The 14,016-nt window shown below is 45.1% G+C and overlaps 1 protein-coding gene across 3 annotated transcripts in view; it reads left to right on the top strand.

The window, feature by feature from the left end:
• CRYL1 (crystallin lambda 1) overlaps positions 1-14,016 on the top strand; it is a 178,904-nt gene that overhangs the window by 157,334 nt on the left and 7,554 nt on the right. The gene's annotated exons all lie outside the window — the stretch shown is intronic.

Genomic DNA, 14,016 nt, shown 5'->3' with positions numbered 1-14,016 from the left:
CGGTGGGTTTCACGTGTGGGCCAAAGCACTAAGGCTCAGCCTTGCTGTAGAAAATACCAGGAGCTAAGATGAGGTCAAGGGACTCATCATGGGCGCTTCAGTCTCATTCCTTTGGTTCACAGAGCAAGTTGAAATTTGGCAGAACCTTTTCTCTTTGATCCACACTAGGGCTAGTGTGCTTTCAGGTATGAAAGCTGCAAGGTGCCTTAGTTGCAGAGCACAAAGATGCCTTGTGCAGCATATGGGCCTGTATGCCACTGTCCTGGCTTCTCGGGTGCCATGTCAGCGATGCAGTGAGGAATACTGTTTTGTGGTGTTGTGTGTAGACAGCTCTGCACAAATCAAATCCAAGTGTGAATTTCCAGGAGTTCTACCCACGAGTTGGGGTGTGAGCTGCAGTGGGAGAGGCAGGGGGCCTGGCCAGAATGATGGCTTGCATTTCTCTTCAGCCATGGTGGTGTCTTAATGCAGATATCAGAGGAGCAGAAAGATGCTGTTTTGCCATTTGCTAATTTTGTTGATCTGGTAGGTTATGATTGATTTTCCCATGTTGACGCAGCCTAGTATACCAGAAATAAATACCAGCAGGTGTGTTATTCTTTCTAGACATTGCTGGAGTCAGTTTGCTTATGTTTTGTTGAGAATTTTTCCTAAGTTCAGAAGAAATACTGGTTTATAGCTTTGTGGGTTTTTTTTTTTTACTGTCTTTATTTAGTTTTGATATCAAGGTAACACTTCATTAGCTATCAAGGTAATAACACATAAATGAATTGGTAAGTTTTCCCTCTTTATTTTTTTGAAGAGATTATAAAATTTTTGTTAATTCTTCTTTAAATGTTTGGTAGAATTCTCCAGTGAAAGCACTGGGGTGTGGAGAGCTCTTTTCCAAGAGATTTTTTTTAAAATTTTTTTTAAATTTTTATTTATTTATGATAGTCACACACACACACACACACACACAGAGGCAGAGACATAGGCAGAGGGAGAAGCAGGCTCCATGCACCGGGAGCCCGAGGTGGGATTCGATCTCGGGTCTCCAGGATCGCGCCCTGGGCCAAAGGCAGGCGCCAAACCCAGGGATCCCCCCCCAAGAGATTTTTAATGACAAGTTCAGTTTCTTTAATTGTTATAAGAACCATTCAGGTTGTCTGTTTCATCTTGGTTGAGTTTTAATGGTTTGTGGCTTTTAAGAAATCGTTCCATTTCTTCTGAGTTGTTGAATTCATGAACTTAAAGGTGTTGGTGGTACTCTCATACTTAGGGTCCGCAGGGTCTGTAGTGATATTCCTGGTTTCGTTCCTGATATGGGGGATTGGTGTCTGCTCTCTTTTTATCCTTGTCAGCCTTGCTAGAACTTTATCAATTTTATTGATTATTTTGAGGAAGCAACTTTTTGTTTCATTGATTTTCTTTATGTTGTTCCTGTTTTTGAGTTTCATTCACCAACTCTGGAGCACATATTTTAATATTTGCAGCCAAGCATGGAAGAGTAATTCTAAGGGTGGAGCAGGGAAAGATTAGGGAGGCTTCTGTGCAGGCCTGCCCATTCAAGAAGCTGCAGACATTATTTCCTGGTCAGAAAGAGAAAGTGCTGGGAACAAGACACACTTCATCTTTGTGGCAACCTAGACCATGACAGACTGTCTTGCTGTCGATTGTCTGTCCCCACACAGCTGTGTAAGCTTGGCAAGAACAAGACTGGGAGAAAGATGGGCTGCTAGGTACCTGAAGGAACAAGGTTACTGGGTTATGTTCACAGGTGCTCACCCCATGTTTTCCCTTCCATTTTGGCTTCAGAATTGAGATGGAGCAGCCCTTTGTAAGCTTGGAAATGCCAGATGAACAAGTCCAGCTACAGTCTAGTAGCCCAAGATTGGGTCACTAGGGCACAAGATCCTGTTGGCCAAGAATGTGATTTTAAGTCAATATTCTTAAGCTAATGATCGTAATAAAGGAAGTTGTGTTGTGATAATAAAACCCTCACCCAGACAACATCTGAGCTTGTACTGCCCATAAATTCTTGCTCCATCCAGGCAGGGTAGGTGGAGGTGAGCTGGAGTGAATCATAAAGCCATCAGCAGATTCTCAGCCTGTTGGAATGTGTTGGTAATGAGCTTTGGAAATTGCTTATCTCAGGTTTTATTCACCCTTCTGAGCAATGTAATGTTGAGGTTGGATTTCTTTTTTTCATGCCCTGAGCTGCAGGAATTCAGTTCTTGGTTTCTTGTCGGGCAGGCATAGTTTATGGGATCTGGGTCTAATTCCTTTTATGAAGAATTGTTTCAGTTAATAAAATGTATCTCTGAGATCATATAGTAAAATTAACTGAGGAGACCTTTTGTGATAAACTCATTTAGGTGTTTCTGTTGAATATGAGACTGTAACACAGGAATTAGGAGTCTTAGCACAGGGAACCCCTGAGGATCATCTACTCATCAGTAACTTTAGTTTGTATAGTGTTTAGAAGTTTACAAAGCACTTTCCTTTATATTTTTCATGATTTACAGGTATTTTCAGGTCATCTCATCTTAAGATCTCATCCCATCTTAATGAGAGGTACATTGTTATTTTTTGCCCTTACCTATTAAGACACTGGCTCAAGAGGTTGTGGTTTGATTCACATTCTGCAGTCTGATGGGGATTCAAACCTGTGCCACTTCCGTGCTTCAGCATCTGCACCTGTGAGTGGAGGTGACGATGGACTATTTCTCATTGGGACGTGATGAGGGTTAGATGGGGTTACATATGTAAAGGGCTTAGAACATGCCTGGCATATGATAATGGTTTAGTGTGTGTTACAGACTGTGGTGCTGTAATGGTGCCCATGGTTTCTGAGTTGAGCCCCTGAATCCCGTATAGTTTTTTTAATGCAACAGCTGCCACCAGCGTATTAGCTCTGAGCTGAAATGCTCACATCCTGGCTAAGCATGTGAGACTCCTAGAAGGCATGGGGGGGCCTCACCTGGGAGCTTGTTACCAACACAGCACCTGAGGGCCCATCTCAGACCTGCAGAACCACACTCTGCATTTTAATAAGCTCTGCAAGACGTTCATATGCTCCTTGAAGCAAGCTGGAGAAGCCCTGGCTCTGTCCCCAGTGAGACACTGATCAAAGACTTGATGTGTTGTAGTTCATCTGTTTTAAGGTAAACTTTATGGTTTTGGTTTTTTGTTGTTTTTACATTTTAACATCTTATTTTTATGGGCAGCATGTTTCTTCCTTAGTAGAACATTCAGTAGTCATTTAACTTTTGATCCAGTCTTAATTTCAGTGAGATATAATATTCTACTGCCTCTTTGTCTTTTCTCCTTCCATGTTCTTCTGTCTCTGTATGTCCCTTGTTTCTGACTCTCTTTATCTGACTTAGGCTCATAGTAGATAAACATGCAGCTCTAACCGGCTTCTGCTTAGTGGAGAGATTTCCACCTGGTCACTTTATAAGCCGTGATTTCCAGTCCTAGTTTTGTGACACTGAATACCTCTGGTTGTCCCAAAAGTGATATGAAAATCAACTTTAAAAGAGGATTTAACTCACTTTCAATTAAAACACAAGCACATTAGAACAAAAGAATGCTAGTTGTAACTGCTCAGGAGAGGTGAGTCATTTTTTCCAAATCAAAGCTGGCCTCCCACGTGTCCCACAGGACTGATTTGGGGATAGATGCCCAGACAGCATCTTCCTTGTCATGCTGGCCACACACTTTTCATCAGCCACCCTCATCTAGCCTTTAGATTTCCGAGTAGGGATGCAAATCGTGGCCAGGTTTTCCTCTTATTAGTCATGGGCCTGTGTGAACAGAAGTGGGTCCCTCCAGGGGTGACAGCCGGAAATGAGCAGGCTTCTTGTACTTGCAAATCAGGTGCACCTGTGTGGCGTGCGCTGGGTCTTGTGTTGTTGGCTAGATGAATGAGCAACCTGCTTCCGCATGGATTGCTACACTTAAATTAGAACGTACTGCAAGCTCTTTCACGGAATGGGAGGTGACACAAAGGAGAACTGATGGGGTGAATGTATTTTAGGGGCAAAGATCTGAAATTGTAAGTTCACTACTTTAAGTATCTCTTATGCTTCTCTCCCATGTGCTGTGACTCTGTGGAGGCAGGCGGTCATTTGATTTCTTCTTTCCTTTTATGAACCAGTATTAATATAAACCAGGTCCGGTTCTCCAAGTTCATGTTAATCCTCAGGAAGTTTGCTCCCCACATATTCAGCATTCTGAGAAGGAAGCCATGTCAGACCGTCAGCTGCCTTTGTGGCCCACAGTTTTCTGACAGGCTGGGGAGACCCAGCATTTCACTGATGGCTTTTTTCTATAAATGTCCCCCTGAGTAGGTACCTGTGGCCAAGTAGATATGCTCCCTGACAATCATTCAGCCTTCTCTCTGGAAGAAAAACAGTACAAGGCAGGGCAGGGAGGCTACAGAGAAAAAAACAGAGCCGGGTCAGGCTAAGCCACTTGTTTTGCTGGCTTTGGGATCAGGGAAGAGGCAATAGTGGTCTTGTGTCTCGAGAGGCTAGACAAGAGGAAGCATGTTCAAAGCAGTCGCTTGCAGGTAATTGGAAGGCAGGGTCATATTAGAGGCTTTTCTTTGCAGGGAAGGTGTTGGAAACACTGTAGAATGCTCCGGGCTATGGCTAATCTGGAATGTATCCAGTAGGAAAAAGTTGAGGCTTGATTGAGCAAATGGTTCAGACATTGGTGACACCTGTTTGTATACGTGGCGAGAAGAGCCAAGCAGGAGGGCGAGTCGTATAAAGGGAAGTTAAAGTAGCCAAGGAAGACCCAAGCTCCTGCCCTCTACACCATACCCTCAACTGTATGATTTTCTACATTTTATGTGTTTTAAAATTTAAAAGTTTAGGTTTTTTTGTTTGTTTGTTTTTTTTAATTAAAGAGGTAATGTGTTTGAACCTCCCTTGTGGTTGAAAAGAACCAGCCTATAGCAGCCCTACTCCCTGAACTCTGGGATCTGGGAGTTTCCTTACCCTGCTCTGAGCCTCACGTCCTTCCAGAAGTGATACTATCTCTGTTTCTTCTTTTCTTTTTTAAAGATTTTATTTATTTGACAGAGTACATAAGTACAAGGGGGGGGGCAGCAGAAGGAGAAGGAGAAGCAAGGAGCCCAATGTGGGGCTTGGTTCCAGGACCCCGGGATCATGACCTGAGCTGAAGCTGGATGCTCCACCCACTGAGCCCCCCAGGAGCTCCAATTCTATCTGCTTGTTTCATTCCTGGCTTGGGCCTCCCTTTGGGGACCAGCCTTGGGCAGGTCTCCTGGCCTCACATAGGAAAGTATGTTTCCTCTCACTTCCTCTCCTGCCCTGTGTCCTCCCATGGCCTTGCCTGCCTTGTGCTTTTTCCTTCTGTGTTCATCTACTCAGTGTCAGGTGCTGCATGCACGGAGTCCGCCAGCCTCCAATCCCCAGCGTGCCCAATTCTGTGCATTTCTTTTTTCTTTCTCATCAAGGCAAAATTCACCCAGCAAAGCTTTTTCTTAAGACGTTTTTTTCTGCCATTTCTGCATTATTTATTCTATCTCCTGAAAATACAGCCCAGACATCGGTATTGATGAGGCCAGTGGGGTACCATGTCCCACCTCTCCAGCACCTGAAGCATGCTCACACCTTTCCACCCTATTCACACGCCCTGGGTCCGTTGTCTCTGTGCCCACCTGGCCTCTGCCTTTCTTGCCTCCCAAAGCATGGGGCAGCCTGTCTGTGGCAGCAAGTGTATCACCTGGGGACATTAAAGAGGTCTCTTGACTTTTTTACCCTATCAAGTTTTCCCAAAGGCTGTCATGGATCTGTCATCACTGTCATTTTCCTTGGCTCCATCCTATCTCTCAGTACAACAGCTCAGTGGGCACCTGGGAGTGCAGGACCCGCCTGGGAGTGCAGGATCTTTGGAGCCGACGTGTCACCTCCTTCGCCAGGACCTTCCTCTAAATTAGTTGCAACCTGCTTTCACATTGGCTTAAAGTCCAGAGAGCTCCCTATTGATGGCCTTCTGTTCAGAGGTAGTAAGGGGAGGCGGTGCTTTTTCGGAAGCCCCAGAACCGTATTGGAACCCACAGTCAGGACTCAGCAAGTGTTATGTGTCCCATGCTGACCCGGAGAGAGGAGGAAGTTAAGTAGTCAGCTATCTGGTTGGAAGGACTCAATGCATGTACAACTTGAGGTGTGTTCCAGTGCTGTGATAAGCCGCTGGGATGCGGGGCTACAGGCAGGTGGCTTTGGGCAGAAACAGCGCCTGGCACGTTTGCGTAGCTCTTCCTGCGTCACACTAGTGCCAAGTCCCGTGCCCTGTGCAGGGAGTCTGGTCCAGCTCCACTCTCCCAAGCTCCTGTCTGATCTGATGGGCACCGTAGACTCTGCCGCGGCGCACACTGAAGCTGCTCTCCAGAGAAGTCCAGGGAAGATGTAAGTCGCTGAAGAAACTAGAATTCTCTTCCCTCTGAAAACTGTTTTTGCTGGCTGAGAATCATTCATAGTCCTGATAGTCTATAAGGAGTAGGCAATTTTTATGATAGGATTTACTATTTTATGGGAGGTTACCTTCTGAGTAGCCACATTGGCCAGCACCAGAGCCCCCCTTAAAGGACAGCCGCTGCTGATTTATCATTGTAGACCCCTCTGGACTTATTAACAGATAGACATAATTAAAACATCAACCACATATTCAAATTTTTAAAAACCTGTTTGGCATGCCTGGATTACTTTTAGGTGTAGGGTGTTTAAAGTCAAGACTTCAATGCTAGTATTCTAACAACCCTTAAAACTAAATGAAAATGCTCTTATGCTAACTCCTGACCACCTATCATCACCAGTATAAATCATGATCTATCAATCAGTATCAATGATGGATTTCAGCTCCTCCCATGTGAGCTGGAAAGTTAACAGGCAGTGGGCAGTGGGCCCCTGAAATAGAGGAGGGAAAGGGAGAAGGGGGAACATAATAGGGGGCCCCAAGAGAAAAGGCAGGGAAGAGAGGCTGCCAGTGACAACCAAAACTGCAGCCGCATCACCTGGCCTCCTGTGCCTTCTGGGAGGGCAGGAGGCCGGCCGTGATCTGGAGACACAGGGGCAGAAAACTGCTGGAATTACAAAGGAGAGGTAGGCAGAGATGGGGCTGTGCTGTGCTTCTGGTTTTGGAGGGAGTGCTTGTACTCCTGGGTGCAAACCTCTTTGTGAAAACTTTGTCCCCAGAGGACCTCCCGCTAAGGCACTGCTCCCTTGCTGACAGCAGTACAGTGATATTTGCACAGAAGGGTGTATTCCTTCTACTGTGTTTGTTTGTAGGTCAAGACTTCCCCTTATCTTTCAGATTCAAGAATACCATTATTTTTCTCCCTGAAAACATTGTTCTAAGCACTGCACAGTAAGAGAAAAACACACTGGGGAGTTATTACCACCTGGGGCCGACAGAGCTCTGGAGCATACCTTGTAGTGGAGAGTCTTTCCCCTCTTTCCCTTTCCTAGTTTTGTTTCCATTTAAACAGTTTAATTTGAAGAATAATCAAAGGGGAAAAAAATACCACCTATATTTCCCCTACCCTGGAACAGTCAACTGCTTTTATTTTATTGTGTTCTTATCTTGTCTTTATTAAGAATACTTTCCTCGAGGCGCCCCTGGGCATCTCAGTCAGTTGAGCGTTCGACACTTGATTTCAGTCCAGGTCATGATCTCAGGGTCCTGGTTCTAGCTCTGTGCTCAACACGGAGCCTGCTTAGGACTCTCCCTCCCCCTCTCCCCGCTGTCCACTCATGCACACATGCGCTCACTCTCAAATAAATCTTTTTTTTAAGGACTATTCCATTTTTAATGGTTTAATGATATTTCTTTTAGTTGATCTTTAAAAAAAAATCTAATCCCTCCCCTATTATAAGTTGTTTTAAGGTAATTCCAAGTTTTCTGGCACTATAATGCCACAGTGAACATCCTTGCCGGGATAGTCTCTTCTCCTGGGGACTTTTCATAGAATAATTGCTGACAGTGTGGGATCTCCCTGTCAGAGAGGAGCAATGTGTCTGCCACCTGCTAGATGTAGCAAAGATGCCTTCAGAGGGTTTGGCCCGCATCTCTTGCCATCAGTGGTGCTCGTGGGCTTGCCTCCCCCACCTGCCCAGGACAGTCCACCTTGTCCCTCTCATCTCTTTTTCCCCTGGGCGCCCTCTCAGCAGCCTCTAGACAATGGGTGTTTTGTGAATCAGTGTCCTCTTGCATCAGCCAAATTGGTGTTCAATCAGCTCTTCCACAAGTTAGCAAAATTTGCTGGAGTCATTCTGCAGGAATGTTTATGCCTTGCTTCCAAGAAAACTTGCAGGTTTTGGCAAGAAGCCGGGCCTGACCACAAACCTTTGAGTAATAGTGGGGCCCCACTTAGTAGTCTTTTCTTTCTTACGTATTAATATCTTGCATTTGCCTCACCACCCTGGAAGGTAGCTTGACTGGGGGTGGTTGGTGCAGGTCTTTTTCCCTCTTGCTCTGGAGTCAGTTTCATGTTGCATGGAGGAGAAGTAATGCTTGTCAAAGAGTATAGAAAACAAAACTATAGGGGCACCTGGGTGGTTCAGTGGTTGAACATCTGCCTTCAGCTCAGGTCATGATCCCGGGGTCTTGAGATTGAGTCCCGCATTGGGCTCCCTGAGAGGAGCCTGCTTCTCTCTCTGTTTCTGCCTCTCTCTCTGTGTCTCTCATGAATAAATAAAATCTTAAAAAAAAAAACCTATATAATACATAAATGGAGGGAACTAACTCATGATTCTAGTTTGTTTTTCACGAGAAAAACCGTGAACCATCCTGGTGGTTCTTAATTTCCACTTCAAAGCCTGTGACTATATTACTTTCTCTAACATTCATCAGGACTCCAGAATTGGATGTTTCTGAAAAAGAGAGTCTAGAACCCCTCACTCATACTTGAGTTATTCTACCTCAGTGGTTATCTCATGTAGCTCATGCTGAAACATCTTTGCAGGGGAGGGAGCTCACTGAAGTTTAACTTGTTCCATCCTCGCTCTAATTAGAGGTTGGTGGGCTCTCTTTCTGTAATCCCTGCTCCTTGGCCTCTCACTGGAGTGATATTAAAACAAGACCAATGGCCCCTTCATGCCCTCGTTTGTTGCATTTCATTATTTGACATTTTCCTAAGATAAAACTGTTTCTGGCTCCCATTTTTCAGTTGAGACAGTGGATTGAAGGCCAAACAGCTCTGGCTGAGGAGGTGTGGAAGGGCTCCTGCATGACCTAATGCAAATTCCTGGTGGCACCATCAGGGTCCCTGGTGGTGATGATGGCAGCCAAATTAAAGCAATATTTGCATAAGAAAAACCTGAAAATTCAGAGTGTTGTGAAAAATAGAGCAACACAAAATAGAGGAAGATCAAAAGCTGGGGATTAGTAAAAAGAAGTGGATAAGGAAGCTGGCATGAAGAGAAATGGGGAAAGTAAATGAAAATGAAAGCATGCAAAAAATACATGAATTGAATCAGAAAATTGAATTTGAGAATGCAATGATTAGGAAGAAGGAAAAATAATTCTGTGTCACTGGTAATCTGTAGGGGCAATAGTCCCAGGAGATTCATTCATCAATACTGCACCCCTAAACTAGGCCAGATCCCCCTCCCCATTCCATGTTCCAAACACCAGGTCAGCCTTTTGCTTATTGTTGGCCATTCCATGGGTCTTTTCTGTCCCACAAATAAAGGGCTAGGCCCAAGATACCTGAAGGGGAGGACCATGCTCTAGACTTCTACTCTATCCACTGTGAGGGTCATGCTGGCTTGGCCAGAGTGCCCTGATATTCAGTCAAACATAGCCTAGATGTTGCTGATATCAAAAGATATTTGATAAATGTGATTACTTTAACATCTATAATCAGTTGAATTTAAGTATAGGAGATTATTCTCAATCCCCTGGTCAAGCTTCATCCAATCAATTAAAAGGCCTATTAAGAATAGAACTGAGGTTCCCGCCATCAGCTCCTGCTCCAGAATTCAGACTTGTCAGTGCTCTCAATCATATAGGCCAAATTCCTGAAGTAAATCTCTTCATGTATATATAACACACTAGTTCTCTCTCTCTGGTAGGAGATGCATTCCCAAATCTTTAATTATACTAAAAGTTTGTGTAGCAGGGGTTTGAGTACTTTATTAACTGCCTTGCATTTTGTCTTTATTCATAGATGGCAGTCTTGCCACCACCACCACCACTCCCCACCTCAGGATGGCCATGCATTCCCAGCAGACAAGATACAGAGCATGTGTACGGGCATGAGTGTGTGCTGGTTGCTTGTGAAAAGTCTTAGGTTTTAGCTTAAGGGAAGTAGAGGAAAGAAGGTTTCAATAAAGGGGATTCCTTACCACTCAGGATGGCCTCTCCTTGCTGAGTGATTTTTCAGGACATGATGCAAACCAGGTTTTAAACTAACAGTGATCTAGTGTTCATTGCTCTGTATGAGTTTTTGGAATCTTTTTAACCACTTGGGGCTTTTCTTTATACGTGTGACTTGAGAATTTTACCACAAAATGAAAGAAGTGCTTATATTTCTACTGATAAATATTCATTGAACCACAGACATGCTGGAGCAGGTAGGGTTTCAGTCTTCAAACAAGCATGTAGTGTAGGATCTGTTTCCAAGGAATTGATGATCAGATCAATGTGTTCAACTCAAGTGCCTATTTCTGCTCTTCTGCCACTTGTGATTATCAATTATATTATTATTGATAATAGCATCGAGGCTGCAGATGTCACCAAGGATCTGGGTAGAGTGGAGCTTGACAGCAAATTTGAGCAGCCTGAGCTGCAGAATTATCCAAAACATGAACCTTTGCTCCAGTACTGAGTGCGGTGAGGGTAAACTCAAAACCTGGTTTGGTGAGCATCTCCGCTGAATTACTACATATGACCGTTTCTTTTCTCTGCCTTTACATCTGGGTAAAAACGAGAATCTACTTCAGAAAATCCAAATAGGGCAGGAAGGAGGAGTTAGGAAGTAAAGATATTAAAACTTTACCCTCTTCTCATTTGTTCAGTTAATTGAATAGTAACTGACAAAACATAGATGGTCATTTTGGAGAACATTTGGGAATTGGAGGAAAATGTGGCTCCACATGGGGACATGTGGTAACATAGTGGGGAGAATCCTTCTAAGGTTTTATTTAGTTAGGGTCACTATTAGCTCTCATAGATCAAAAATTACTGATCTTGGGTGGCTCACCTTTGGTGTATTTTTTTTAAAGATTTGTGTTTATTTATTCATGAAAGACACAGAGAGAAGGCAGAGACATAGGCAGAGGGAGAAGCAGGCTCCTTGTAGGGAGCCCAGTGTGGGACTCGATCCTGGAATTCAGGGATCACGCCCTGAACTGAAGGCAGACGCTCAACTGCTGAGCCACCCAGGCATCCCACCTCTGGGGTATTTTGAAATCCTTCGAAGTCAGCTCTAAACATACCAAACACAATTATGGAAGAAGAGAGCCAAGAAAAATAGCATGGTAAGTGTAGGATGACTTCCATATTTGTATCCTTTACAGTTTGAGCACCGTGTGGAGACTGCAGGCTGTTTGGGATGTTGACCAGGAACCTGAGGGAGGACAAGGGCAAGGGAACGTCTGCAGAGTCCCTGCCTGGCTGCCTTTCAAGACATTCCAGAACTCACAGGGTTCAGGAATGCCACAGCAAGTGCCTTTAGGCAGCCTGGGGAGAGGACCAGAAGCCACCCTTCCGGCCCTAAGAGCCCTAAGAGCGTGATGAGGAGGGAGAAGGAGGCAGGAATGCCTGACAATTGGTTTCTTGCTAGTACTGGACATTACCATGGATCTTGTGCTTGGTAAACTGGATAAATTAATTTACTCTCCTTAGCAGTCAAAATGAGTGTATGGTGGGATGACTTAGAACAAATAGGAAACCTAGTGATGCATTATGATAGCCAAGCAGACTAACAGAACTTTGCGAGTGTTATACCATCAGGTTTTGGAGGGTTGTAGAGTGATGGGTGCTCACTTACAGTGCTGGAGGCAGTGAGCGTGGATGGGTACAGCCATTCTGGAGAGCACCTAGCATTATCCAGTAAAGTTGGACTATGAGTGCCCCAGGACAGCAGTTCTCCTCCTGGATGTGCACTCCACAAGCCAGGAATAAGAACATTACCAAATATGCATGAACAGTAGGATGGATAAGTAAACTATGATTTTATACATCAACAAGGGTGGACAGACTACAGCTACACACAACACAAATGAACCTTAAAAGCATAAAGATGAATGAAAGAAGCAAGTCACAAAAGAATGCATGGTGTGAGTCCATTTTGAAGAAGATGAAAATAGGCAAAAAGCGAACCGTGGTTTAAGAATGTCAACATAGATGGCAGATCTTAGAAGTAGAGAAATGGTTGTAACAAAAGCCTGGATGTTTGCCTCTGGGGAGGAGGGAGGAGGATGCGACTGGAAAGACAGACCTGGTGGTGTTGGTGGGTAGGGGGCGGGGTGCGTGTTCTCTCTCTCTCTCTTTTTTTTTTTTTTTTTTTTTTTGCGCTTTCTCAATCTCTAGACCACTTAGGTACTATTGTGTGCATCTTTGTTGATGTCACACACACGCACAAAGATGGATACAAAGTGGTTCTTTCAAAGTTTCCCAATCATGTCAAAATGGTACTAGCCCTTCATGGGTGACTCTGTCTTCTTGGTTGTTTGGCTCCACCCCCTTTCTGGTCCTCCACCCCAGCATCACTGAGGTGGTCCCAACATCCCATGGACCTGAGGCACTGGCATGTCTTCCCTCAGCAGCTGATGCAGGTGATTGAGGTAGAGGGCACAAATTCCCTTCTTCTCTGGACCTTGTGAGTAGCTTGGAAGTCTGGAAAGCCGAGATGTCACAGCAGCCCCAGAGATGGAGGAGGAGGCGTAGAGGAGGAGGGACAGCAGACAGCAGGGGGAGCTCTAGCATCCAGTTCCTGAGCCCAGAGAGCTTATCCTAGACCTCCCTGGGCTGCCTGGAGGGCAAACTGGCTTTTCCTGTTGGCCACAGGGCCTGGTAAAGCCCTCCGATGAAAGCTTTCCTCTGCCACATAGACATCCTCTCCAGTAGGACGATGGATAGCCCTTTCAAGGAAAGGTAAAGGATTTGCTCCGTAAGAGGCCGAGTAGGGTGGGCCACTCATCCAAGCCTTCATGGGGGCCAAGTGGAGGCACCATGTGTGGATGTGTCCCTGGGGGTAGGGGAAGGTATGAGATTTCCACAGCAAAGCATTTCATCCTCTGCCTAGGGACTCTAGTCACTGGGGGGCTGCCAAGGAAAGAGGTGCCAGCCAGTGCAGCCGCTCTTGGTAGTCTCTTAGAGAAGGCAGACTTGGCCTAGCTGTCAGGCAGATCTCTCTTCTAACTGTGCTCTGTTTGTGGAAGAAACCACTCAGGAAATAAGAACTGGAGACTTAACAGTAATTCCAGCAGTGTGACCAGTGAAGACTTAGGGGAAAACCTGATGGTTTCCCCATGTCTGCCTTTCTGAGAGCTGAAGTACCCAAGGTGAACATATCTTTAGACATTGAGGAACCGGCAGTGGAGTACCAGGTCATGCAAATATGTGCTAACGCATTCCTCCTCGTTCCAGCATCAGTGTGAGGTGGAGGCTGTATAAAGAACAAACCAAGTAACCCAGAGGGCCAATTTGACATCTAACCTGAATGCGTAACAACTTGCCTCTTGCTTTGCAATTCACATTTGCAGAAGATTCCAGGGCCCCACCTTGCAAACAACACACAGTTCTAAGCTGCATTTCATCAAAGAATGTCATTTTTACAAACTCATTAAAAGCTGGACAAGGCTGGGCTTGCAGGCAGGCAAAGCCTGGAGAACGACTCTTTCATTCTTTTGCTGGCCGTGGTCTTAGCATCCACATCTCAGGCAAATACATAGAAAGTCCTTCTTGCACTTTTTCACCAACACCCGGTTCTTACTTCTCCCCCTTCCTATCCTCCTCTACCCCTGCCCTCTCCAAAGCTGTGAGTGATACACAGCT

This window comes from Nyctereutes procyonoides, unplaced genomic scaffold (genome assembly GCF_905146905.1).
Source record: "Nyctereutes procyonoides isolate TBG_1078 unplaced genomic scaffold, NYPRO_anot_genome, whole genome shotgun sequence".
In the NCBI taxonomy this organism is placed as follows: Eukaryota; Metazoa; Chordata; class Mammalia; order Carnivora; family Canidae; genus Nyctereutes; species Nyctereutes procyonoides.
The sequence above is the reverse complement of the archived record's forward strand: the minus strand, read 5'-3'. Positions and strand labels throughout refer to the sequence as shown.